The sequence below is a fragment of the Vicugna pacos genome, chromosome 7 (assembly GCF_048564905.1).
Source record: "Vicugna pacos chromosome 7, VicPac4, whole genome shotgun sequence".
NCBI classification, from domain to species: Eukaryota; Metazoa; Chordata; class Mammalia; order Artiodactyla; family Camelidae; genus Vicugna; species Vicugna pacos.
Window position 1 is genome coordinate 80,340,689 of NC_132993.1, and position 26,722 is coordinate 80,367,410.

The 26,722-nt window shown below is 37.5% G+C and overlaps 1 protein-coding gene across 2 annotated transcripts in view; it reads left to right on the top strand.

Annotated features, from left to right (window-relative positions):
• Nucleotides 1-26,722, top strand: part of RALA (RAS like proto-oncogene A) — a 59,316-nt gene that overhangs the window by 12,161 nt on the left and 20,433 nt on the right. Inside the window, exon 2 of one of the 2 annotated variants that reach the window (XM_015234581.3) lies at nt 19,418-19,492. The exons of the other annotated variant lie outside the window; for it this stretch is intronic. The gene's annotated coding sequence lies outside the window, so the exon portion shown is untranslated. The remainder of the gene's footprint in view (nt 1-19,417; nt 19,493-26,722) is intronic. 2 annotated transcript variants of the gene reach the window in all.

The window sequence follows — 26,722 nt, forward strand, 5'->3', positions numbered from 1 at the left end:
CATTCATTTATTTGGAGGTCAAATTTTTTATAGCTTGAAATATGAAACACACTTAAAGAGGGAGGAGGAAGTCACTGAAATCTGTAGATTTCCTTCTGTGGCCAGGCAATTTCAGGCTCATTGTTCCCATGTAATCCTCCAGACACAACTCAATGAGGTAAAAGATGAGGAAACTTAAGGCTCCACCACTAAGAATTAGGAAGTAAAGTTTAAAAATCAGACAAATAGAAGAAAACAACATACCTTCGAACACCCAGAGTAGAAATGCGAGGTCCTAACACTAAGGAATGTTATGCGTCCAGTGTTCAAAAGAATAATAAATCATTCGGAACCTACTTGCTCTTACTTTATATCTAATTTTAATAAGCCTGGTAATTTGCTTCCAGTTTTTAGGGATGAAAGGATGTTCTGAAGGCACAGAGGCAGTAGTGATCAAGGAGGGACAACTATCAAAGGAAGGAAAGAGGCAGAAAAGACTATAAAATGACAATGAGAGAATTCCACCTTCTAGGGCTATTGAATCCAGGGGAAACTGCCCTGAATTCATAATAGTCTCTGAGAACAGGATAATAGTTGATCATTATGATTCTAGGTTATCAAATTATTCAGTTAAGTTGAGGAATTTGTGAGACATGAAATTCTGAACTCAAAATCTGTCACATACATTTTTATATGAAGTTTAAACTGTGTTTCACTTAGCCTAATAACAGCATTCCCTGAAAGTTCTAACTGCATAGATTACCTCCCAAAATCAACCACTGAGTGATACCTACTGTTTACCTAGTACTTTATTCTATTTAATGCATGACATACACACATTAAAAAAAATAATACTCATGGAAATTTCTCAACAAGACAATAATCAATGAGAAATAAGCAATTTAGCTACCAGAAGCAGTATTTAGAGTAATATTTTAATGTATGAATTGTATTTGACAATGTTTTATCGTTTTATGTAAAGTTCTCTGTAGTTGCAATCCTCTAAAATGCCCGCCAGAGATCTTTGCTTTCTTGGTATTCCCACCCTTCGTATATATTCCCACCCTTCTCTTTCACACTGAATAAGGCTGACCATATGACATTGTGTGACTTCCAAGACTAGATCATAAAAGACATTACAGTTTCAGCCTTGCTCTCTTGGATATCTTGTCTGGAGGAATCCAGCTGTCACGTTGTGAGGACATTCAGGCAGCCCAATGAGGAGGCCCAGATGGTGAGGAACTCAGGCCTCCTGCCAACAGCCGTGTGCGTGAGACTTCTTGGAAGCAGATCCGCCAGCTCTGTTTAAACCTTCGGATGACTGCAGTCGGCCAACATCTTGACTGCAGCCCCATGAGAGTCCCTGAGCTAGCACCGCCTAGCTAAGCTGCTCAAACTCTAACATAATGCTTGCTCTTTTAAGCCACTGAGTTTTAGAGTAATTTGTTACACAGCAATAGATAACTAATACAAATATGTACTGTTTTTTAACTTTTTAATCCTGCGTAAGTATTTGTTGTTTCTACTTTTTGTGGTAAGATGCACATAATATTTACCATTATGTAAGTAGTAATTAACCATTGTTAAGTGTACAGTTTAGTGGTGTTAAATACATTCACATTGTTGTGCAACCATCACCACCATCCGTCCCATAACTCTTTTCATCTTGTAAAAGTAAAACTCTACACTCATTAAACAATAGCTCTCCTTTCTCCCCTCCCCCTCCCCCTCATAACCACTATTCAACTTTCTGTCTTTATGATCTAGAGTAGCAGAGGTACTCCTCTAAGTACTTCATGTAAGTGGAATCATACAGTATTTGTCTTTACGTGTCTAGCTTATTTCACTTAGCCTCAAGGTTCATCCACGCTGGAGCATACTGCAGAATTTCCTTGCTCTTCATGTTGCATAATATTCTGTTGTATGTATATACCACATTTTGCTTATCCATTCATCCATCAGTGAACACTTCCATGCTTTAGCTTCCATGCTTTAGCTATTTTGAATAATGCTGCTTTAAACATGGGTGTATAAGTATCTCTTTGAGACCCTGCTTTTAATTCTTTTGGGTATATACATATATGTATATGTATGTATTCTCACAGGTGGAATTGTTGGATCATATTGTAATTCTGTTTTTAATTTTTTGAGGAACCACCATACTGTTTTTCATAGTAGCTGTACCATTTTACATTCCCAACAAGAGTGCACAAGGGTTCCAGTCTCTTCACATCCTCCCCAACACTTGTTATTTTCTGGGTTTGTTTGTTTGGTTTTGTTTGTTTGTTTTTAGTTTTTGCTTTGGTTTTTTTGTAATAGCAGCCATCCTAACAGATGTGAAGTTACTCAGTTATTCTTGAGTCTGAGTGAATGACATTGCCATTCATTGAACTGAGGAGCGTAGGAGAAGGAACAGATTATTTTAATCATTTTGAAAGCTTGAGTTCTCTGAAATATCCATGTAGGTATGAGCCACAGCAGTTGGAAACAGATGGGCTCTATCACATTTCTTCTCATCTGATTGATACTGAAGATGCATAATCTCTTGCAGTCTTGAGTCTTGTTTTTTTAATCTTTCTAATTGCCTGCCGTATAGAATCATTTTGATAAATACCATAAAGTATTAGAATAGAGTAAGCATTCATCCACAAGTTTTAGCATCTTTTCCTTTAAAAATAAGCAGAAGTAACTATTAGTTTGTATTCAGAAATATAACAGAGTATTCCTGTTGGCTTATGAGCAGATTCTCTCTAGCAGGAAATCTACGTAGTCTTCTGCCCTTATGGGGCTTATTCTGTGAATTCTGACACTGTCTTTCATAATGACCTATTACTAAGCTATGAAAATGATTTTTGTAAATATACTAGAGGTAGAGCGCAGCAAATTGTCTATCTATCTAATCAAGATTCTTTTCGTATCTGTGGTTATTCCAGATACATTGTGTCCTTGAATTAAAATTTTTTACATATGGTACGTTGGACATAGTGTAGGTTTGGAGTTTCATAGGCCTACATTTGAATTCTTGCTCAGTCATTTATTAGCTGTGTGACCTTGCACATGTTACATAATTTTTGGGGTCTCATTTACATGGTCTACTACAAAAATTGGAAAAAGGATGGAAATTCCTACCTCTTTTCCATTGTTATTATTGGAGACCAGAAGATAACTTTTTTGATACCTCACATAACGTCTTGGACATTTTAAGCCCTTTCTGAGTAAGTGTTTTACTTCTTATCAGCTGGTGTGACACTTCGCCTATACAGCATGACATTTTTTCCAGGAAGTCAGACTTTTACTTCCTTGTCAACACACCTTCATAGAAGTTGTGGTCAGATCCCTGTGGGTTTGGGGAGCATCTGTCATCTTTTAAGCCTCTGAAGTTATATGTAAAATTTTGCAAGTTTGTATGTTTTAATGGGGTCCAAAGCTCCTGGTTCAGTCACCATTTCACAAATCTGAAGACCATGGTCGTCAGAGATTGGTAAGTGTCAGAAAAACTGATGTCTTTAGAGGCTAGTATGTGGCAAAACCTAGGTGCACTGACTCATTTTCTGGTCTTCTTTCTGCTATAAGTTATGAGGGGCTTTGATTATGTTTTAAAAACACTATGAAAATGGAAACTGAGGGGAAAAGTTAATATACATAATTTGTTTTGCCAACAAGTTTTCCACTGATTTAGGAAGTTTGGGGTGGCTTTTGAGGGGAGAAGTTGGATGGTTTTTGTTTGTTTGTTTTTTGGTCTCTTCACAATTAACTCATTCGTTCAGCAGATACTTCTTGAGGATCCACTGTGTGTCAGGCACTATCTAAGGTACTGAATATGTAATGGTGAACAAAGAATAATTCTCTGCCCTCCTGAATCTTATATTCTACAGAGGAGAGTCCTCAAGGATAAAGGAGTGAGCCATGTGTTTCTCTTCTAGTAGAAGGAATGGCAAGATAATTTAGGACCTCATAGACCATTGTAAGGATTTTATTCCGAGTAACATGGGAAGTTCTCAGGAGTGAATACATTTTGCTGATGGAGCCTACAGATTTGCCAGAAGATAAGATGTGGGCTGAAAAAGAGGGGTCAAGAATGATTCCACTGGGTTTCTCCTGAGCAGCTCGAAGACTGGAGCTGCCGTTTACTGATAAAGGGAAAACTGAGGGAGGCAGGTGAAATTAGGTAGGAGTAGAGTTTGCATAGTTTGGAGTTTGGACAGTTAAAATTTGGATTACCTGTTAGACAACCACTTGGAGATGTTGAATTGGCTGTTGAATATGAGTCTGGTGTTCAGGGGAGAGATGAATTCTGGAGGTAAAAATTTGTGTATCTTCCTATATAGAAGTATATTGACTGAAAGCATGAAAGGAATGACTATAGGTAGAAAAGAGAGGTCCACTCTGAACCCTGAGATCTACCAACACTTAGAATGAGGATAATGGAAAAGGAGCAGCAAGCAGTAGAGATTTTAAAAAAGAAAAAAGGAAAAACCAAAGTGATTAAGGTATTTTGGAAGTCAAACAAAAAATGTATGTTAAGAAAGAAACGTTGTAAATAGGCTATACTTCAATTAAAATATGGTTTTAAAAATTGGGCAAAAGACCTGAAGAGACATTTCTCCAAAAAAGACATATAGATGGCCAACAAGCACATGAAAAGATGTTCAGTCAGAGAAATGCAAATCAAAACTACAGTGTGGTATCACCTCACACCAGTCAGAATGGCCATCATTAAGAAGTTTATATATAATAGATGCTGGAGAGGGTGTGGGAAAAAAGGAACCTTCCTACACTGTTGGTGGGAATGTAAACTGGTGTGGCAACTACGGAAAACAGTATGAAGGTTCCTTAAAAAACTAAAAACAGAGTTAGCATATGGTCAAGCAATCCTACTCCTGGGTGTATATCCAGAGAAAACTCTAACTCAAAAAGATACATGGCATCTCAATGTCCATAGCAGTACTATTTATAATATCCAGGACATGGAAGCAACCTAAATGTCCATCAGCAGAGAAATGAATCAAGAAGTTGTGGTGTGTATATGTATGCACGCACACACACACACTCACTCACTCAGTGAAATACTACTCAACCATAAAAAAGAATGAAATAATGCCATTTGCAGTAACATTGATAGACCTAGAGATTATCATACTAAGTGAAGTAAGTCAGACAGAGAAACACAAATATCATACAATATCACTTAATGTGGAATCTTAAAAAAAAAAAAACCAAAACTTATTTACAAGTCAGAAATAGACTCAAAGACATAGAAAATAAACTGGTTACCAAAGGGAAAAAGGGAGGGAGGAATAATTTGGGAGTATGGGATTAACATATACACACTACTGTTATAAAATAGATAAACAGCAAGGATCTACTGTATAACACAGGGAACTATATTCAGTATCTTGTAATAATCTATAATGGAAAAGAATCTGAAAAAGAATATATGTATCTGTATAACTGAATCACTTTGCTGTACAACTGAAACTAACACAGCATTGTGAATCACCTATAGTTCAATAGAAAAACAAGTGGAAGAACAGTTGAGAATTTTTATTTTGTTTTCTAAGATAGGGAATAACATGTTTGCTTCCAGTAGAGGGGGACAAATTGATGCAGGAGGGCTAGAGGATTGCAGGAGCAATAACTGTTGAGTCAACTAGAGGATATGGGATCTACTGCATGAGTGAGAGCATCGGTCTTAACTAGGATCCAGAGCAGTTAGTTCCACTTATAGTAGAGGTTGGCAAAACCGTGGTTCTGGGGCTAAATTCAGTCTACTGCCTGTTTGTGAAATAAAATTTTCTTGGAACCCAGCCACACCCAGTTATTTAGATATTGTCTATTGCTACTTTTGAACTTCAGCAACAGAGTTGGGTAGTTGCTCCAGAAAAGCTTAAAATATTTATTGTCTGGCTCCTTACAGAGGAGTTTGCTGACTCTAGATTTACAGTAACTAAAAGAGATGGGATGAAATACAAGTTGGAGAGGGGAAGAAGTAGAAGGCAGGTCTAGAAACTGAACATTTTGAAAAAGGTATTCAAATACCTTTCCTAGTTTGGGTGAGACCAGGTAGGAAATCAGAACCTAGAATGTGAGCAAAATGAGTTGTAGCCTGGGTGTTCTTTTCCTAAGGTCGGTCCTTTGAAGGTCTCTAGTCTCCAAAGCTGTAAGCTAACTGTATATAGTCAGCTAGTGCTGTGTGACAAATGACCTCAATCTTACTGTCTTAAAACGGCAAACATGTATTATCTCACAGTTTCTGTGGGTCAGGAATCAGAAGTAGCTCAGCTGTATGGTTCTGACTCAGTCTTTCATGAGGATGTAATCAAGGTGTCAGCCGGGAGGGAGGGTGTAGCTCAAATGGTGGAGCTCATGCTTAGCATGCATGAGGCCCTGAATTCAATCCCCAGCACCTCCTCTAAACATAAATAAATAAATTGCCTTCCCTCTCCCCCCAGAATATTTTTTTAAAAGGAGTCAACCAGGACCACGGGCACCTGGGGCTTGTCTAGGTCTAGAGGGTCGGCTTCCTATCCTGCTCACATGGTTGTCAGCAGGAGGCTTCAGTTCTTTGCCACACAGGCTTCTCACATAGGGCTGCTCACAGCATGGTTTCGCCTGTAGAGAGTAATGAGTGTCCAGGACAGAGACCTCAGTCTCTTATTACCTCGTCTAGGAAGTGACAGGCCTTCATTTCTGCTGTATTTCATTGGTCATGCAGATTAAGGCTGGTGCAGTGTATAGGAAGAGACCACATAAGGGTGTGAATATGGGGAGGCGGGGCTTGTTGGGACTCATCTTGGAGGCTGACAGACCCTCTTGATTGTCCACGGAATTCTGTGCATTACGTTGTATACTTCCAGCTTGGCTCTGTGTTACCAGTGTCTTCACAGGTGCCCACAGCAGTTTGCAGCATTTTGATGCTGTTAAAGCCCAACCACAAACACTGGTTTAAATCATTTTTCTTTTTTACTAAAGCTTTTTTTTTTCTGATTACAAAAGTAATATTCTTGGTAGAAAACTGGAATAGAGACAAATGAAAAGCCCTGGAAATTAAACATTTTTCATGTTCCCCTGTTTAGATTACTCTGACTGAAATTTTATTTGGCTGTCTGATGTTTTTCCTGTCTGTACTAATTCATATCTACTTAAAAAGCTGATATGTAAATACTATTTGTAAGCTACTTTCATGTATTTTGTGAACGTTTTTCTGTGTCATTCAGTACTCCATGTCATTTTTCCCCCTTTTTTCCCAAGTCATTCTTAAATGATTGTGTTATAATTCTATTATATGGCTATTTGTAATCTAATCTTCATTTTTTTATTATTATGGATGTTACAGTAAATATCCTTGTCATTAATTCTTTATGACAGCCATGATTATGATAACTACTTTTTAAAACAAATACCTGTTCCTACTCATAATTCACAAAAAAATTCAGCAAAAGCAATAACTCTAGGTGTATGCTTTGTAGCATTTATATTGGTTTTTAACTAGAACCATGGTGGGACTTCTGTGTTGAAGGTCTGTAGACTTTATTGGGTTCTGAAAGGGGACTGGGATATTCACATCCTCAGTTAATCTGTAAAAATTGTTCAATCACTATAAATATAGCTTACATAAATAAACCTATCGTGTTGGATATAAGAATGGAGGTACATTCAATGTCCCTCAAGCTCCCAAACCTCATAATATATAAGGTAAGAAGCAAAAAAGTTTTATAGAGGTTTGCAACTTGACTGTGGTGATTTTAGTAAATGACCTTATTATCAGGAGATTGAATTTCTTTGTAGTCAAATGTTACATAACATTTTCATGGTTGTATTAATTTATTAAGAAAATTACATGAAGTATCAGTTCAGCTCAGCAGAATTATCTCTGACAATTCCATTTTAGTTTTTCAGGTTTTTTTTTTTCAACATTCATCTCATAAAAGCTAACTTAGCCTCTGAGACCAGTGTTCCATTTGTCCGTCATGCATAATACATTGTAATTCCAGGTAATACAATAAAGCGTTACCAGATGTGGGAGCAGTCATCTGGTATGTCTCCTTTGCTGGCTCTCCTTTCCCTGCCCATCTCCTCAATCAGCAGTTCTTAACTGGGGTTCCTGTTCTTCCTAGGGGAATGTCTCAGAATCAGTACTGATTATGTATTCTCCAAAGACATTTTCAAGAGCTTAATTTCTTTTTCAAATGTGTTACGTATGTACTAGTTGTTTGCTAGATCCTGTCCTAGGTGGTGGGAGTACAGAACTGGTAAAGAAACTCTTTCCTATTGAAAGCTCTCAATAATTAATGTGATGAGAAGCACTTGGAGGAGTTTTGTCCAAAAGGTTCTGGAAACACTGAGGAATTAGCCACCTAGACCGAGAGAGCAGTTGGAAGACGGGGAATGCTTCACAGAAGAGGCTCTGTTTAGACAGCATTCTTTACCTTTACATACACATTTACATCACCCTATTAAGCAAAAATATTTCAACTAAAAGATTTTTATCCAAGTTTTATAAATCAAGGACTTCCTTTGCCGTTGATTTAATATGATACCAAATATGCATTAAATTGGTCATCTTAGAAGTAGCTAAAATATGTATCGATAGAGTGAGGAGTTTAAATTTAATCAGCTCCGTCTCCACCACCTACCTCCCTTTCTTTCTCGGTTTGAGTTCTTTGATGAGAGCTCACACACAGTTCATCCCATTTCTGAGATCCTGCCAGTAAGCCAAAATCTGTCTTTCTTTCTCTTTTCCTCAGTAATTTAAGTTCTAAATTCTAAAAATTTTCTCCCAGTCTGTGGCTTATCCTTCCATTTTCTGTTTGACAAGGAAGTTTTTTAAAAAATTATTAACTGTATCTATCTAGTGTGTTTCAAAAAATGTGACAGTTTTCTTCTTTTATCAGTGAAAGAAGTTAGAAATTACTTTAAAAAGATTAGCAAATGGCAAACAAATTCCTTTGAAAGCCACATACAGAGGGCATCCTAAAAAAGAGGCAGGTCAGGTTCCACCAACTTCTGTGAGTTTCATCAACTCCTGGACCTTCTCTAGGGTGGGGGGAAAGGCAGCTTTCAAAAAGGACAGTGTTACAGCGTTTTGTGTACTCCTTCAGCACCAGGTGGGAACTTTTTTTTCCTAGACTAAATCTAGAAAGTGGAGAGTGGAATCAGTCTGTCCTTCCCCATAAGGGCTGTCCAATGGTTTAAAAAAAGAATAAAAACAAACTCCATACATACTTCTTCTTCCCAAAAAAAGAAAAGGAAAAAAACCCCCACTACTTTCCAGAGCAGAACCAACTCCAGCAATTCGAACAATAGTCTGTTACAGTCTTCACAAGCATGTTTTACTTCTAAACATACAAGAAACATTTTTAAACAACAGAACAAAAACTAGCACTAATCCAAATGATCCAGACGGGGGGGAAAAAACCTAGCTTTTGATGTAGTGCAAGTTAGTATTTGTACTTCTGTGGATTTTTCTTTTGGTATTATATCGAAGAAAATTGCCTAACTCAAGGTCACATGCCTAACCCTAGGCTTTCTTCTTGGAGTTTTGTAGTTTTCGGTTTTATATTTACAAATGGTCCATTTTGACTTAATTTTTGTATATGTTGGAAGATGTGGATCTTCAGTTCATTTTTTGGCACGTGAATATCTAATTGTTCTAGTGTCATTGTCGACAGACTGTTCTTTACTGCATTGCCTTTTGCACCTTTGTCAGCAGGTGTCAAAAACTGAACTCACGTGTCCATCAACAGGTAAGTGGATAAACAAATTGTAATGTATCCATACAATACAATACTGTGCAGCAATAAAAGAAACGAGCTGTCGATACAAGCAGCAGCAGGGATGCATCTCAAAATTACGGTGAGCAGAAGAAGCCACATAGAGTACATAAATTCATAGTTACAGAAAGCAGATTGAGGTATGGGGGGTGGGTGGAAGGGAGGGATTATAATGGAGCAAACTGTTTATTATGTTATACCTCAGTAAAACTGTTATAAAATAAAATTCTAAAAATTAGGTAGACTAACACAGTAGTTAGACAAACTTTTGATAGCCAGAGTTTTTCTTTTCCTCTTCCTTAATTGTTTTCTTCATACTGCAACTCCACTTCAGTATTCCTATTAAAGAAAGATGTGGGTCTAAACATAGCATCCTGAACATGTTGTGATTATTGTGAACTCACTTCAAGTATACCTTTTATTTCTTTATTCAAGTCATTAATATGTCATGCTAGTCCCTACTGGGTCTGCTACCTTCCTTGGTACCACACTGTTCAAATACCTACAAATTCATTTTACTTTGTTGTCATGCAATCCAAATCTCCCCCAAAATATCTCCACATACTTCATTAGTAGCAATTGAGAAAGCATCAGGATTGAAATATTTAAGGTTTAGGCAAGAAGAGTAGAAAAGGGACAGATAATGTAGGGAGATGGTATTAAGGAATTTAAATTTTAACCCAAGAGCAATATGGAATCTGAAGAACTTTAAGTGAGCCATGTTAAACTGATTTCACCTTTTATTGTGATATGGTGTACTTATATAAAAGGCAGGCAGGATTAATAATAAGGGGGTTTGTATCAGTCCCTTTGGTATTTCAGTTCTGCACATAGCTTTTTGGGGTGGCAGGATCATAACCCCTATTCTGATATCTTAAATTTGTTCCCATGCTTTGTACGTCATAGTTGCATCCTATCCATTGAAATATAACTGACAATTCAAAGTTTAGAACTACCTGAATTCTCTTGCTTCTGACTACTTCTTGGATTTATGAGCATGACAACTATATATAAGCCTGAGAATTTAGTCTGCTGGAATTAAATAAATCTAGGCTTCATCTGTTCATGCTGGCTGTTTCTCAATATGAAATCTGAAAAGTAGCATATAAGAGCTTTAATTTTTTTTCCCTTCAAACCTTTAGAGTCGAATTTCACTGATTTGGTTAGTTACGATTCTCTGTGAGGCCACTTCTGATTCTTGACGACAGCAAGAACCCAAAAAGGAAAAAAGGTGATTTATGAGCAGCAGCCAATTGTCTGGCAACTAGAATGCCTTGTTTTTCAAGAGCCTCTCGTCACAAGTCTCTGTCTTCGTTCAGCACCTGTCACTGTGTAACCAAGACCATGTTTTTGAACACCTGGCATAACATAAAACCACTAGAGCACATTGAAGCCAGTCCCTAAGGAGATTGCTTCAACTCAGACTCCATTAGCTGAACTCAGTCCTCCAGGATGATGGATTGGTGAATGTGGAGACCTCAACAAACGTTCTCAGCCCATCCCTTGAACTGAACCCTGAACTCGGGGGTAGAGCAAAAAAATTGAGAGGGGGTAAGGAATATTTGCTTCAGAAGTCATTTCGAGTACATAGTGACTTCACATCCAGTCTAACTACACTGGCACAGATAAGTAGAATCTGCTGGATCGTCCCATCCTGGCTCAATTCCAGTTTTAACTCTGCCACAACTTTCTGGTGAATTTCTTAAAAGTGACTTAACTCTTTTTGAGCCCTTGTTTCCTCATATGGAAAATGGGAGGACTGGATTATATTTAAGACTTCCTTCTGTGGTTCTTCAGTTGAATTTTATATTTATCTGACTTTAAAAAATATCTTGCAGCGAAACTTTTAGGTAAAAATGAAAGTAACTTGTTAAAATCACACCACATGTACAATTGGAAGAAATAGACTAGTACACCGAAGGATGTTGTATTGGGTGAGGTCTTCCCCAGGAAAATCTCTCTTTGTCTGGAGCCTGCACCTTCCAGATGTTGTATCTCTTTAATCATCAGATTGTCCTCTATATTAGCTGAAGCCTGTAGCCTTAAATGATAATGAGATATTACAACTTTACTTCTGACTACTGGTTTGAATTCAGGTACGCATGTTTAGTGATTTTATTTTAAAGGTATGATTGGGTTTTAGTGATGCGGTTTGAAAAGACTGGAGGTTTGTTTGTGCATGGAGCTGCTGCTCAGCCTGAGGTTCCCAACCATTCCTGATGAGCCATGGCTGTACCCAGTAAACCCCTTGAAGAGAGAGCACTCTCAGATCACTTGCTCTCTCCCCTGCACACACACCTCCTCCCCTTTCTCTCCCATAGAGTAATAGGGCATGCTTTTCAGTCCATGTTCTTACTGTTAAAGGCATGTTGGAAACGACTGAGTAGGGTGGCCCTTTCTTGACCCCATAGATGGTTGCTAAATGTGGGACTTGTTTTAATTGAATGTTCTCCCGTCTCTTCTCCTGCCACCATCAATCTGTCTGTAGCCGCAGTGGTCTTTATCCCAAACAGAACAATCATTTGCCCTGTAGCATCATCCCAGACTCACTCCTTCTTTCTCAAGTCCATCTTCTCTGTCCCACTTACCTCCATATACAAAATCTAGGTATGTTTTTGCCCATCTGTGGCTTGGTGTTATCAGACTTTCAACAAGTATAAAGAACTTAGTGCCTGGTACAATGTCATACTTTCAGTAAATGTTAGCTGTTTTTAATCCTTGGCCACTTTCTATTAGATGAATCATATGAAATTGCTATTTTTGTGTATAAAAAAAGAAAGCTCATGTGGGCAATTTCGTAGGGTCCGACTTTCGAGATACATAGAGTGATGGTGCTTAACCAGGATGCAGTTAGAATTACCTAGGTAGCTTTTTACAAAATATATATACACTGTCCGCATTTAGACCAGTGAGTCGAGATCTTCCTGCATGGGTCATGGATAAATAACATTTTTAAGAAGCTTTCCAGATTATTCTAATCTGAATTCCTGCTTAAAAACACCTGAGAGAATCTTCCCTTCAGGTTATTTTTCTTTTAATGTAAAGTTTTTTTGTTTCTTTGGAGTGTTGGTTTTTTTTTTTTTAATGCAGACCTGTATGTTTTTGATGTAGCCAGTTGTCTGGTCATGAACTAAAACTATTTTTATGGCTCTACAAATCACTGTCATTTTAAATTTTAAGATATGATCAAATCTCAAATTAAGATTTATCAGTAGTCAGTCTTAGGAAGGAATAACCAGGTGCTATAGGATGTTTTCATGATTTTCAGGGAACTCCTGAGTCTTTCTCCCCACCCCTGCCCCCCAATTTGTAAAGTCACATTATCTTTCCTGTAATTTAAACTTAGAATTTTGTGCTTTTCATATACACTTTTGCCTTTCCGTGAAAAAGAGAATTAACAGTAGTAACAGGCTACAATTCAGTATTAACTTTCTTGGCTCACAGTGCAGCTTACCTACATGATTCATAAATTAATGTAGCCAAGAGAAAAATGGGGTGAGTTTCTTTGAACAGTAGCTGTCTCCTTTCTGATGATAATTTGTGTGCTGTGCTCTTATTATCAACCAGTGTTTTGAAATCTCTGGGCAAGTGGGCTCTAGATAAGCCCAAAATTATGAGGAAGATTTTTCGCTTAGTTCATTGGCAACTGTAGACAAAATATTAAAACCCAGAAAAGAGAATTCAGAGCTATTTTTCTACCTCCCACTACCATGTTCTCTCTAATGTGCATTCCCTGCACATGAAAGGTGCTTGCGTTAGTGGCATATGTGTATATATATTTTTTTTAATATGTATGTTTATATATATATAATCTTTAATACAAAGAAGTTTAGTGTGGCTCCTGTACAAAAATGGCTCTCAAACTTGTGTGTGAAGCATTTCATTAGAAATACATATATACACTGCCATTCCACTGATGTACGCTAATGATCAGCCTCTGGTGTTTAACTCAGAAAAATTTTTATCAGGAATATTGAATCCTTTCTAGTGTCTTTTCTTTTCTTTTGTGTTAATTATATGGCTTTCCTCATTGGGCCCAACCACGTGATTATATTATTTTATAACATTCTTAATATTAAGCCATTGTTACATTTCTGGGATAAAGCACATTTAATTCTAGTGGATTATTCCTTTATTAAAAGGTGAAATTCTGGTGTTTGTATGTTACGAAATTTCTGTGTTCATAAATGCCATTGTAATATGACTTTTTGGGGGATGATTATCGCTCTTTTAGTACCACCGACTTATTATCCAAATAAAATGACTTGGTTTGCTTTTCTCTGCTACCCATGAGAGTGATCTTTTTATGTTTAAAAGAAATTGCAACTAAAACTGTCTGTGCCCCAAGCCTTGTAAAAAGGTCAGTCTTAGTATTTTCTTTCATAGTGGTAGTAAAGTTTAGGTGGTAAACACTTAGGGTCTGGATTTTTTAAAATCCTGGCTCCACTGCAACAGTGATTTGGGACATTTGTTTTTTGTTTGTTTGCTTTTTTAATGCTCTGTGTGGCTCAATTTTCTCACCTGTAAAATGTGGGTAATAGTTATGAAATCTTTTGAGAGTCTCATGATATAATCAAGTAGTTGAAAAAGTATCTGACATAAACACTCAATAAATGAAAATGAAAATATTATTTATTTTCCTCCAATGCTGCAGTCCCATCTCCAGGCATTGTGATTTTTTATATCTCCTTTTTTCTCTTCTTTTCTGCTTTCCCTGTAATTTTTTTCCCAGCTTCTTGAACCATATGACTGAATGTTTTGTTTAAGATAGTCCTTAGAAGAAGATAAACGTTGAAAAATACTAACACTAGGTGATAGGAACACACAAGTGACTTTTCCCCTCTTCTCTTTACTCTCTCTGTTATGTATGATGAGCACGTTACTTTTATGATCATGACAAATTGCTGAGGGAGGGGGAGCTCAGGTCCCCCACGTGCATGGCGGGTGACTCACACTAATGGTAAGAATAGAAGTACTCAGCAGCATTCAGGATAGCCCTTGGAGGTGAACCTGTAATAAACAAATTTGCAAAGGAGAATTTAACCGATAATATTCAAGTTGTCATTAAATATAAGCTGAGATAATATATTTCTTGAATTCATTGTCAGAGGAGGTTTTTAATTTAAAAAGTGACATTTCCTATATATCTGCTGTGCCGTCCTTGACAGTGAGCATCTTGTAGGGCGTACTAAGAGGGTGACCTGGCTGGAGAGTGCATGGTGCCATGCATAGCAAGTCAGAATTTCAAAGGTTATTAGTTTGTATTTTCTTTCTTTCCGGTTTTTTAGCAGCACCTTGTTATTCCTTAAAAAGAATTGGCTATTTAACCACTCTTCGGCAAAGAAACTCAGCAGGTGATCTAAAGAGCTGCAGTAAAGGTTAGTTGGCACAAAGGGGATTTTCTTTGTTGCTGTAGTTAATCGTTAGCCTTAAGTTCCTGGTTTGTTAAAACAGTTTCAGTACTTAATTTGCAGGGCCATGACCGATTGATATGTTCCCTTATAAATTTTGAGTTCCAGCTAACCTGTCCCAGTGCTATAAAGAAGACGTTAAAAATAAATCATTTCAACCCTTCTCTGTGGCAGTGAACACTGCTGGCTCTCCCTTCGCTTCTCTCCGCCTTGTGCCTCACTCCCACTCCTTTTTATGCCAGTTACTGCCTAATCCTAATTTCTTCCTTATAGACGATTCTTTGATCACGTGTATCAGTGCAGACAAAAGAATGTTGCCTGTCATTGCAGTAAACAGCGAAGGTCAGGAAGCCATCAGCCACCGTGTGCCCTGAGGGGGATTCTGGAATTCCGGATGGAGAAGAACTAGATACTGGCCCTAGAGAGTTGAGATGCATATCTAAGGAGTTAATTTCAACAGCCCAGACTCTTGCATCTTCCCATACATAGAAAAGCACTAAAATCATTAACTTGAGGTGTCTGTTTTTTGTGATTGGCAGGGTTTTTGTTGTTTTTTCCCAGCAAAAGCTCCTATTTACCCTGGCTCCTCCCTTACCTCTGGAACAGTTCCTCAGAGCCCTTTGAGAGGCCATCTCCTGTGCTGTCATCCTCAGTAAGGTTCCCCGAATAAAATATAACTGACAACTTTAGCTGGTACATTTTTCTTCAGTCAACATCAGAAAACTGATTTATTCTTATAACTAGTACCGAATAAATTGTATTCTTTAAAATGCAGGCTAAGTTTTTAAATTGAAATTTAATTTAATTTAATTTAATTTATTGAAATTATTATATAAGTTACAGGTGTGCAGTATAGTGATTCATAATTTTTAAAGGTTATACTCCCTTTATAATTATTGTAAAATATTTACTATATTCCCCATGTTGTATAATACATCCTTGTAGCTTATTTTATACATAATAGTTTGTACCTCTTATTTTCCTACCCCTATCTTGTCCCTTTTTGCTTCCCTTTCTCCACTGGTAACCACTAGTTTTCAATATCTGTGAGTCTGCTTCTTTTTTGTTATATTCTCTAGTTGTATTTTTTTAGATTCCACATATAAGTGATATCATACAGTATTTGTCTTTCTCTGTCCAACTTACTTCACTTTGCGTAATACCCTCCCAAGTCCATCCATGTTGTTCCTTTTTTATGACTGAGTAGTATTCCTATATATTCACATATATTCATATTGTGAATTCATATATATATATATATACACACACACACACACACACACACACACACACACCACATCTTTATCCATTCATCTGTTGATGGACACTTAGGTTGCTTCTATATCTTGGCTGTTGTAAATAATGTTGTGTGAACATTGGGGTGTATGTATCTTTTTGAATTAGTGTTTTCATTTTTTTCAGATATATATCCAGTGGAATTGCTGGGTCATATGGTAGTTCTAATTTTACTTTTTTGAGAAACTTCCATATTGTTTTCCACAGTGGCTGCACCAGTTTACATTCCCATCAGTGGTGTACGAGTGTTTCCTTTTCTCCACATCCTCGCCAACATTTATTATTTGTGTTCGTTTTGATGCTAGCCATTCTGACAGGTGTGAGGTAATATCATTGTGGTTTTGATTTGCATTTCCTTGTTGATTAGTGACGTTGAGCATCTTTTCATGTGCCTGTTGGCCATCTACATGTCCTCTTTGGAAAAATGTCTATTCAGTTCTTCTGCCCATTTTTTAATCAGGTTGTTTGCTTGATGTTGAGTTGTGTGAGCTATTTATATATGTTGTATATTAGTCTCTTACTGGTCGTCATTTGCAAGTATTTTCTCCAATTCTGTGGGTTGTCTTTTTTGTTTTGTCGATGGTTTTCTTTGCCGTACAAAAAAAACTTAGGCTAATTTTAATTAGATGTGTTTAATAGAGATTTTCATAATTTCTAAATTTGAAATATTTGGAGATTCCAAGTCAAGTCAGCTCTGGATTGTAACTCATTTACTGTGAAAGCCAATAGAATAAATTAATGTGCCCTGTTCCTCTGTAGCCCCAACTCCCTGTGAAATGACAGAGGGGAAAAAATTTTACAGGCAGAAATTTGTAAATTCATAACTGAGAATGGGAACAGATGGAGTGACCATCAGCAAAGCAGAGACTTTCCAGGAGACAGAAAACAGATGGCGCTGATGGGTGAACCAGAGTGGAGGAAGCCCCAGCCCAGCATACCCATGAGGGAGGCTGCATGTGGAGTCTGTTTTTCTCCATAGAGTCCTGAAGAGACTTTAGACTCGAGTCAGTAGGAACAGAGCGCAGAGAGTTGAAAGGACATGGTATTAATTAAAGGAGGACATATTAAGAGCTAACTGGCTATCCAGCCCACTCACTCAACCCAGACAAAGATTACAGCACGTTGGTTACCCTGCTAATTTTGAAAATCTGCTTTCAAAAAAACCTCTTTATACTCTCAGCCTGAGGACTAGGAGTTCTAGTGTAAGAGTTAGTGTCCCAGGGAAGACTCTCCTCATTTTGATATTTGAAGAAAGATCCTACCTACCTGTCAACCTATTCTTGCCCATGAACCCTGAAGTAAAGTATGTCCATTAAAATGCCAACAGCGTAGAGTCTATGACCTCTCCTGATCCGTTGTGAGAAGCAGATCTACCCAGCAACAGAAGAAACCTGCTACAGTGGACTGGGAAAGCAGGAGAAAGGAGAGCCTAGCCAGTAGCGACTTGAAAATATCAAAAATGTAATATGATATACTATTGCCAGGTTAGTAAAGGATATGAATTCCCAAAATAAATAAATACGTGGAAAAAATATTCACCCTCATCATGTAATCAGAGATGTAGTTAGAAATAATGAAATCTTCTTTCCAGTATATAATTAGCAGGGCTTTTTTTTTTTTTTTTAATAATGCCTGTTGCTAATAGGAATGTTGTGAACAGACTTTTGAAAAGCATTCGGACAGTATGTCTGATAAACCTTAAACAATTCATTCATTTTCATTCCTTAAAATCTACCTCATGAAAAGCATTTTAAATGTAGAAATAAATGGTTATCCATTATAATATTGAAGAATTCTAAACAGCTGTAATGTCTTTAATTACAAGATTTGATAGGTAAACTGCTCTACATCTCCAGGATGATAGGGTTAAACATCGCAGATATGAAGTCAACAAAGCAAGGTAGAAAAAGCAAGTGTGACTCAAGTGGAAAGGGGTTTAGAAGGAGAACTTGTGGGTTACAACTTAATAACCTCCTCCCCCACATCTTTGTCCTGGACTGTAAGATCTTAAAGTCAGGGATTCTGACTTGCTCATCTGTGTACCCACCCACCACCTCCTCCCAAAGCCTAGCACAGTATCTAACTCTTAATAAATGTATGTTGACTCAGAAAATGAGTATAGGGGGGAAAAAGAAAAAACAAAGGAAATCCAAAAGCAAACCGAAGACCAGGGAAGCCACTGTGCAAAGAGTGCTAAGTTAATGAAACTTGCATCCAAAACAGGAATTTAACAGATGTCTTCATGTAAACCAGAGGCCATACTTAGATTCTTTTAAAAGATTTTGTTTGCTAATCACTGTTTACTGTGAAACTTTTTGTCAGTATTTCTCCTAATACGTAGTTTGATATAAGGCTTGTTCAGTTAATCAAATACCCTATTCATTTTTAAATGTTGGATCATTCAGGCATGGTTAATTCAATTATTTTTTTTTCTGGTTCCACTTTTTAAAATCAGCACAGTTTTCATAGACAATGTCAGGTTTATAAATATATCAACAAGAGAAACTGAAAATAACAAAGTATATAAACACCTAATTTATAGCTCAGATGCAGTAGAATCTAAAGCAGGTGTAAATTACATAAATTATACTTTTTATTAGATCTCTTAAGCATTCAAGCTTTGAATATCACTTCTTCCAATTTTGTAGCTGGTAAGTTTAATAAATAGCATGTATTGAATTTTCAAATTTAAAACATTCATGTGGTTCAGAATGCAAAAGATTATTATATATCTTGCCAGAGTCAGCATAGGAATATAGAAGCAAAATGTATATTCTTTACCATTAATAAGTATTCAATGTTTTTCTGTTTTTCTTTTGTTTTATACTTTTATTTCTTTTATTAAATGTTTTTCTGAACTACATAATCTTATTTTAAAAGCACATTTAGGGTTCAAAGACAAATGTTAAAATAGCTGTAAATAGTAGTTAATCAGTTCTTTTCTCTTCCGCCTTGCAGGTTCCGCCCTGTTACTTATTTCTCAGCGTTGCTGAAGTCAAGTCATAGCGTGGTAGTCAAACCTCTGGGACTGGGGTAAGAAAACTGCTTATACTTAGGCTTTCCTTACATTCTCCTTTTAAAATATTCTGATCTATTAAAAGACCAGTATGGATTTCCATCATTTCTTTGCACCAGCTCTTTTCACCTCCCATCCCCCTAAAAAGGCTGCCTGTTCCTCTTCCTTTCCTTACTCACATCCACGTGAGCCAGGAAGTTGAGTAGTTTGGCTTGAACTGTCCCTTCACCCAGCACATCTAATCTATCCCCAGATTTGGTTGGCGCTTTTTTCTTGTCTCCGATCCATCCCCGTCTTCTCCCTCCTCCAGACTCAAGTCATGGTTGCCCTCTAGCCTTCCACCTGCGCTTCCTACCTTCTGAGTCTTAGTCTCTCACTTAAAAACTCCTGGTGGCTCTCTTTGCTCTATGGATAAAAAAAATCTAAATTGCTGGTATGTAAACTTCTGTTTCTGGCCCTTTTCCCTTCTTACAGCTTCGTCTCTCACCGCCACCCACAGGGTCCCCGGTCTGCTGATGCTTTGTCTTTCAAGCCTCAGCTTAGCCATGACTTCCTCCTGAGTTCTGGGAATTTTTAATTAGTTTTAACTGCGGTGAGGGCTTTACCTTTGTGCTGCTGATACTAATTTTATACTGACTGGTGGCTGAATATATGCCGCATATGAAAGTAGGCTCTTCTGAAAAGATGCCTAAATGTTTACGTTACACATACTTTGTGTATTTAAACATCTTACAAGTGCTGTTTTATTCATCCTAACCGTAGTTTTTGCAAACAGCCTGAGACCCAAGGAGATAAGTAGTTTGAGCCCCCCCATGATTTTAAGAGTCTGTGCTTTGATGTCTGACAGCATGTCTGGCAAGTCATAAAAATAAATTTTATTATGTAGACAAGGCAAATTGTTAAGCCATCTTTAAGCAGTTTTCAACTGTACCCTTAAAACAATATGATTTTCTTTAGTTCAGTCTTTATTATAATTTTGTATTCTTACTCAGTGCAGTTTGGGTAATTGGAAAATATTAAGTTATAATATTATATATTATATATTATGTTTTAGAAGGAAGACACTGCCTCAGGGACTTTCTGACTTTGATTGTTTCTCCTTTTGAGCTGATTGCATACCTTCAGATGAAGGAGGCCCTTCTAAGAGTTTAGGGTGTCACTTACGACTTATTATGTTTCTCCTGGACTGACTTCAGTTTTCTCTTTTTAATAATTAATAACTAAATATTAAGATTTTGTTCATAAATATTCAAAGTGAAGTGGCTTCTTTGTCATTTAAAATTTGTCGAACATTAGGACCTAAAAAGCATGAAACGTAAAGAAAAAATTGAAAATTGGACTTCGTCAAAATTAAAAGCTTCTGTTCTTCAAAAAACGTGTTAAGAAAGTGGAAACATAAACCACAGACTGGGAGAAAATATTTTCAAAATATGTCTCTGGTAAAGGATTTGATTCCACAATATGTAAAGAACTCTTAAAACTCACTTAAAAACCCAGTTTTTTAAAAAATGAGTAAAAGATTTGAACTCCAAAGACATAGATGGCAAATAACCACATTAAAAGATGCCCAGCATGATTAGTCATTAGGAGAATGCAAATTAAACCCACAGTGTAATATCACTACACGTCCAATAGACTGCCTAAAATTAAAAGACCATGGCTGTGACTACTAGGATGTGGAACAACTGTAAACCTCATACCTGGTGGATATGCAGAAAGGTGCAGCCACTTTGAAAAGCGTTTAAACGCGTACTGACCATTACAAGTTAGCAATCCCACTCCTAGGTATTCATCCAAGAGAAATGAGGACATATATGTATACAGAGACCTGTACACACACGTTTGTAGCTTCTTTATTCATAAAATTTAAAAAATGGAAACAGTCCAAATAAATGTGAATGGTTAAATTATGCTACCTCCAGATAACAGAATACTAGCCAACAATTAAAAAAAGAGAGAGCGAGATGCATGTGCTACTGCTACGTGTTGCAATACAAATATATCTCTAAAGCCTTAGCTAGTTGAAAGAACAGGCACAAAAGGTAGCCTTTACATTCTGATGTAAATATGATCCATTCATGTAACGTTCTGGAAAAGGCAGAACCATAAAAACTGAAACCAGATCAGTGGCTGCCTCTGGATGGGGTGAGGGGAGGAGACTGACTGCGGAGGGGTAAGAGGAAACCCTGTGGGGGTGCTGGAAATGTTCTGTGTCTTGGTTGTGGTGGTGGTAACGTGACTGTATACATTGATCAAAACTCAGTAAAAGGGTGATTTTATTGTATGTAAATCAACGTGCCTTTAAAGAAAAAGTTAAAGCCAGTTTTCAACACCAGAGATTACCTTCATAAATTTAAGGGTCATTAGGAGATAGATCAGATGATCTAAGGCAGGTGCTTAATCTTTTGACTCAATCAGGGGTCAAAAATGTTTTACTGTGAAGAAGTTTTTATATATTAGAAATTAATGGGCATTTTTTATTATCAGAGTTTTGTGCCTTTACCAATATATAATCTTCTTGTCCCGAGAACAGGGTCTACTTTCATTTATTCACGTCACCCTTTATGTTACCTAAGTATCATTATTAAATTGTCTTCATGTGTATCTTACATAGTTCATGTCATTTCATGCTTAGTCATGTACTCTTGCTGAGTCTTGTTGTCAAATGAGTCTTTTCTTCCATTATATATTCTGACTGGTTATTTGAAAAGAAATTTTTTTTTTACATAACATATTGATTATATAATCATTTCCCTTTGAAATCTCTTGTTTATAGTAATTTTTCAGTAGATTCCTTTGGTCTGAAATCACAAGCAGTGGACTTTGATTTCTATCAAATATCATTCCAGTCATGTAGAGATAACCGATGAGTTTTGTCATCTATTAATATGAAGACTTACACTGACTTCTAAAAAAGAAAGCCATCCTTGCATTCTTGGTTGAATCCCACCTGATCACTTTGGCTTATTCTTTTAACGTGCTGGATTCTAACATTTTTTACTCAGATTTTTTTTTAATTGAGATATAGTCAGTTTACAGTGTTGTGTCAGTTTTATTCAGAATGTTCACACCATATTTACACAATAGGTTGGTCAGTCTGTTTTTCCTTTAGTCTGTCTTTGTTGGGAACTTTGCGTCAATGTTAAACTAGCTCCCAAAAAAGAATTTGGAGACTTTCCGTATGCTGTGAAACATTAAACAGTATTAATACCTGTTCTTTAAATGGTTGGGAAAATATGCCAGTGATACTATCTGTGCCTGATAATTAACCTAAATAGTCTCAGATCCCTTTAAAAATAGAATTGTGTGTCTTGCTTTCTTGGTCAAGCATATTCTAACTCTTCTAAAATTGTTCATTTTATACTAACTTCCTTTATCGAGCAGGTATTGACCCTGTACCTACTTATGCTTAGTAATGGTTTGTAATGATTTGATAGAAACTGAACTTTCATGATCATAACCTTTAATGCACCATACAGATTGGAGGGGAGGCAGATGCTTCTTTATTTACAAGGAATCTCTCAGTAAGAACTTTTACCAGCTTATAGTTTGATTAAACTAAAGTCTAATAATGAGCGTCTTTATTATGAAAGTCTAAAAAAGGTAATAATGAGTTCTGGAAATACAAAGATCATTGGGTTTTTTTTTTATTTGTTTTATTAGTAGGCAAGGAGTGTTTGATATCTTACTTGGTAGTATTTATTATTGAGTATTGGACAACTAGATTGAAGTTTCTTAGAAATTTTCATAAAGTTTAAAATGGAGAGCTTAGAGTTTGGGTTGGAGATTTGGGGTCTGAAGCACCTCGACCCACTTCCTCCTGTGTGGTGCAGGCTGAACAGTGGCCCGACAAGATACTCATGTCCTGGTCCCCATAATCTGTGAATATTACCTTCTGCAGCAAAGGGGACTTTGCAGGTGGATTTGAGGATGATTTTTCTGGATTATCCTTGTCAGATAAATGTAATCACGAGTCTCCTTATAAGAGGGAGGCTGAGCAAGGCTGGACTGCAGGAGGGGAGAAGGCTGGATGACCACAGAAGTAGAGGTTGCAGTGACACAGCCAGGAGCCCAGGGAAGCCGCTCACACAGGTTCTTCCCGAGCCTCCAGAAGGGGCCCGCCCTGCTGACACCATGATTTTAGCCCCTTAAGATTCATTTTGGACTTCTGACAACACGAACTGTAAGATGATAAACTTTGTCTTAAGCCCCTATAAATGTGTGGTATTTGTTATAGCAGCAATAGGAAACTTAATATTGTATGGGTACCTGTTAACTGAACATATGAGGGCAGGGATCTAGGCCTGTGGAATTCAAGTCCGTATCCCCAGCATCTAGAACTGTCCCTTACATAATAAGGTGGACACTCAATATATTTGTTAATGGAGGAAGGGGAGGACAAAGGGAGGGAGGGAGAGAGGAAGGAAAAGCCAGGTAATTTATAATTTAAATCAACATTGTGAGTATGGTGTAGGTGTCTGGTTTCTGGATGACGCAGAGAAAACCAGTAAGGTTGAAAACTTGAAGCCCACCCATAACGAAGTAGATTCTTTTATTCTAGGACACCACTTTTGAAACAGAGCTACTATATGATCTAGTAGCTCCACTTCTGGGCATTAACCCAAAGAAAATGAAAACAGTAACTCAAAAAGATATATACACCATGTCCATTGCAGCATTATTTACAGTAGCCAAGACATGGAAGCAACCTTAGTCCATCAGTAGATGAATGGATAAAGAAAATGTGGCACATATATACAGTGGAATATTATTCAGCCATTAAAAATGAAATCTTGCCATTTATGACATGGATGGACCTTGAGAGCGTTATGCTAAGTGAAATGAGTCAGACAGAGAAATACAAATACCATATCATTTCACTTATGTGTGGAATCTAAAAAGAGGAGAAGAAAGAAAACCAAGCTTATCAATACAGAGAACAGGTTGGTCGTTGCCAGGATAGGGGTTGGGAAGCAGAATGGATGGAGAGGGTCAAAAGGTACTCACTTCCACACTTCCAGTTATAAAATAAGTAAGTCATGGGGATGTAATGTTACCCAAAAAGGGGTAGGGGGATTGTGTAATTTAAAAGATTTTTTTGAACTGTAAAAGGTGGAACATAATTGAGGAACCAAATAAGCCAAACAAGTTAGAATTCAAGGATCCCTATCTTGTTATTTGAAGGGGGAAAACGTAAACATACACATACGTGGAGAAGTCATATTTCAATTAAAATTCAGGTTCAGTCCTCCAGTTCCTTAAGGTGCCAAGAAAGTCGTTAATGGCACTTTTGCCAAGTGAGTGCAGGAAAGAAACCAGCTTATGTTATTCATTTATTTTATGACTAGTTTTAAAAACAAGTTACATGTTCACATAATACAAAAATCAAAGTGGTAATTAGCAAAAAAGCCATAATCTCACGTCTTTCCACCAGTGACTTCATTTCCATCCTCATAGGCAACCCTGTGTTACCATTTGTTATATAGCCTTTCAGATTTATAAACAAGTAAGCTTCTAAATAATCCTTTTTTTCTCATCTTTTTGTGTAGTTCATAGCATACAAGGTTCAGTGTTCTATATTTTGTTTTTTCCGCTTTAACAGTATCTTTGCCCCCCTCCCCCATATCAGTAGGTAAAGAGTATTGGGTTTTATCGTTCCTTATTCAGTATTTCCAGTTCACACTTCCCCTGCAGTGAATGAGTATGTTTGTTTGTCTACAGCTGGGAGGGACACGCTTTTTCTGTACGGGGCAGAAAGTGCACATTTTAGACTTGTGGGCCACATACATTCTCCATTGCATATTCTTCTTGGTTTTGTTTTGTTTATAACCCTTCAAAAACATAACACCATTTTTAGCCACAGACCGTACGTCAAAGCAGGCCAAGGGGGCTTTAGTTTGCTGGCCCTGAAAGACATGCTGTTATCAATCTGATGGGTTAAAACAAGGGTGCCCCAGTCTAGGGTTGAGCATGTCAGAACCACTTGTATTTCCCTTTCTGTGGCAAGTCATATTTTTTGCCCATTTTTCTTATGGTTGTTGATCCTAAAGTAACTTTTTATATAGGGAAGTTATCTCTTACCTTTGAATTGCAAATATTTTCCTCAATTAATCTTTATCTTTTTACTTTGCTTATAGAAGATTTCACAATGTAGAAATTGTTTGCAGTAGTAAAATATAACAGAGTTACTTTATGACTTGAGTGTTATATAATACTTTATGCCTTTCCTGTTCTAAACTTATAAAACAAAATTTTTTGTGAGATTTTTTTTCCTGGTCCTTTGTGATTTCATTTTATCATTTAAATCCTTGGCCCACTTACACTTTACACTGGTGTGAGGAGAATGGGTCCCACTTTTTGTTTTCCGGGTGGCTCACCAGTTGTCCCAGTACCGTTCATTGCATTATCCTCCCTGCTTCCCTCCGCCACCCTCCATTTGAAATGCCACCTTTATTACACACTATAGTGTGCATTTGGATCTGTTTGTGTATATTGTTCCCTTCATCTATCTAGACAGTTTCTTTCCTCTGAATCCCAGCTCCCTCACTGAATTGCTGTGTGAATCATATTTCATTGAGGAAATACGGATGCAGTTAAAGGAAGAAACAGCCGAGCCTGTCTGCAGCACCTGTACCCCTGTTCTTTACTTTCCCTCACCTCCTGTTACAGAGAAAGAGCTGCGCCTGCTCCACTGCGCCCCGAGTCTCAGCTCCTCTGCTCTGCTCCTAGAGGCACCTTCAGCTCATCATTCTTTCCTGCCTCTTTGAGATGATTATCATATAAACATCCCATAGCAATAATTCAGAAGCAGCCCAGACAGAAACCGTGTCCATCTGTGGCCCCATTTCTCCGTTTATCTTCAGAGTAAAAAAAAAAAAAAGCCCACTTCCACACCACCTGTTTTCTCCCAGCCCGCCCCCCTCAGGCCGAGGGCCCTGCCGCGCTGGGGGGATGACTCTCCCCGAGGCCCTGCCGGGCCCGGCCATGGGCTGCGGGGCAGACTCCGGGCTCTCAGCTCTTGCACCTCTACCATTCATTCTCCACACACTGGCCGGGCTGATCTTTCTAAAAACAGAAATGAAATTATGTCGCGGTCCTGCTTGAGCACCCTCCAGGGGCTTCCCATTTCAGTTATAATAGAATCCAAACACCTTTCCGTGGCCTTCAAGGCTTTTCATGATTTGGCCTCTCCAGCCTCTTCAGCTCCATGTCACTAACTGGGCTCCATCCGCTCTGGGCTTCCTCTG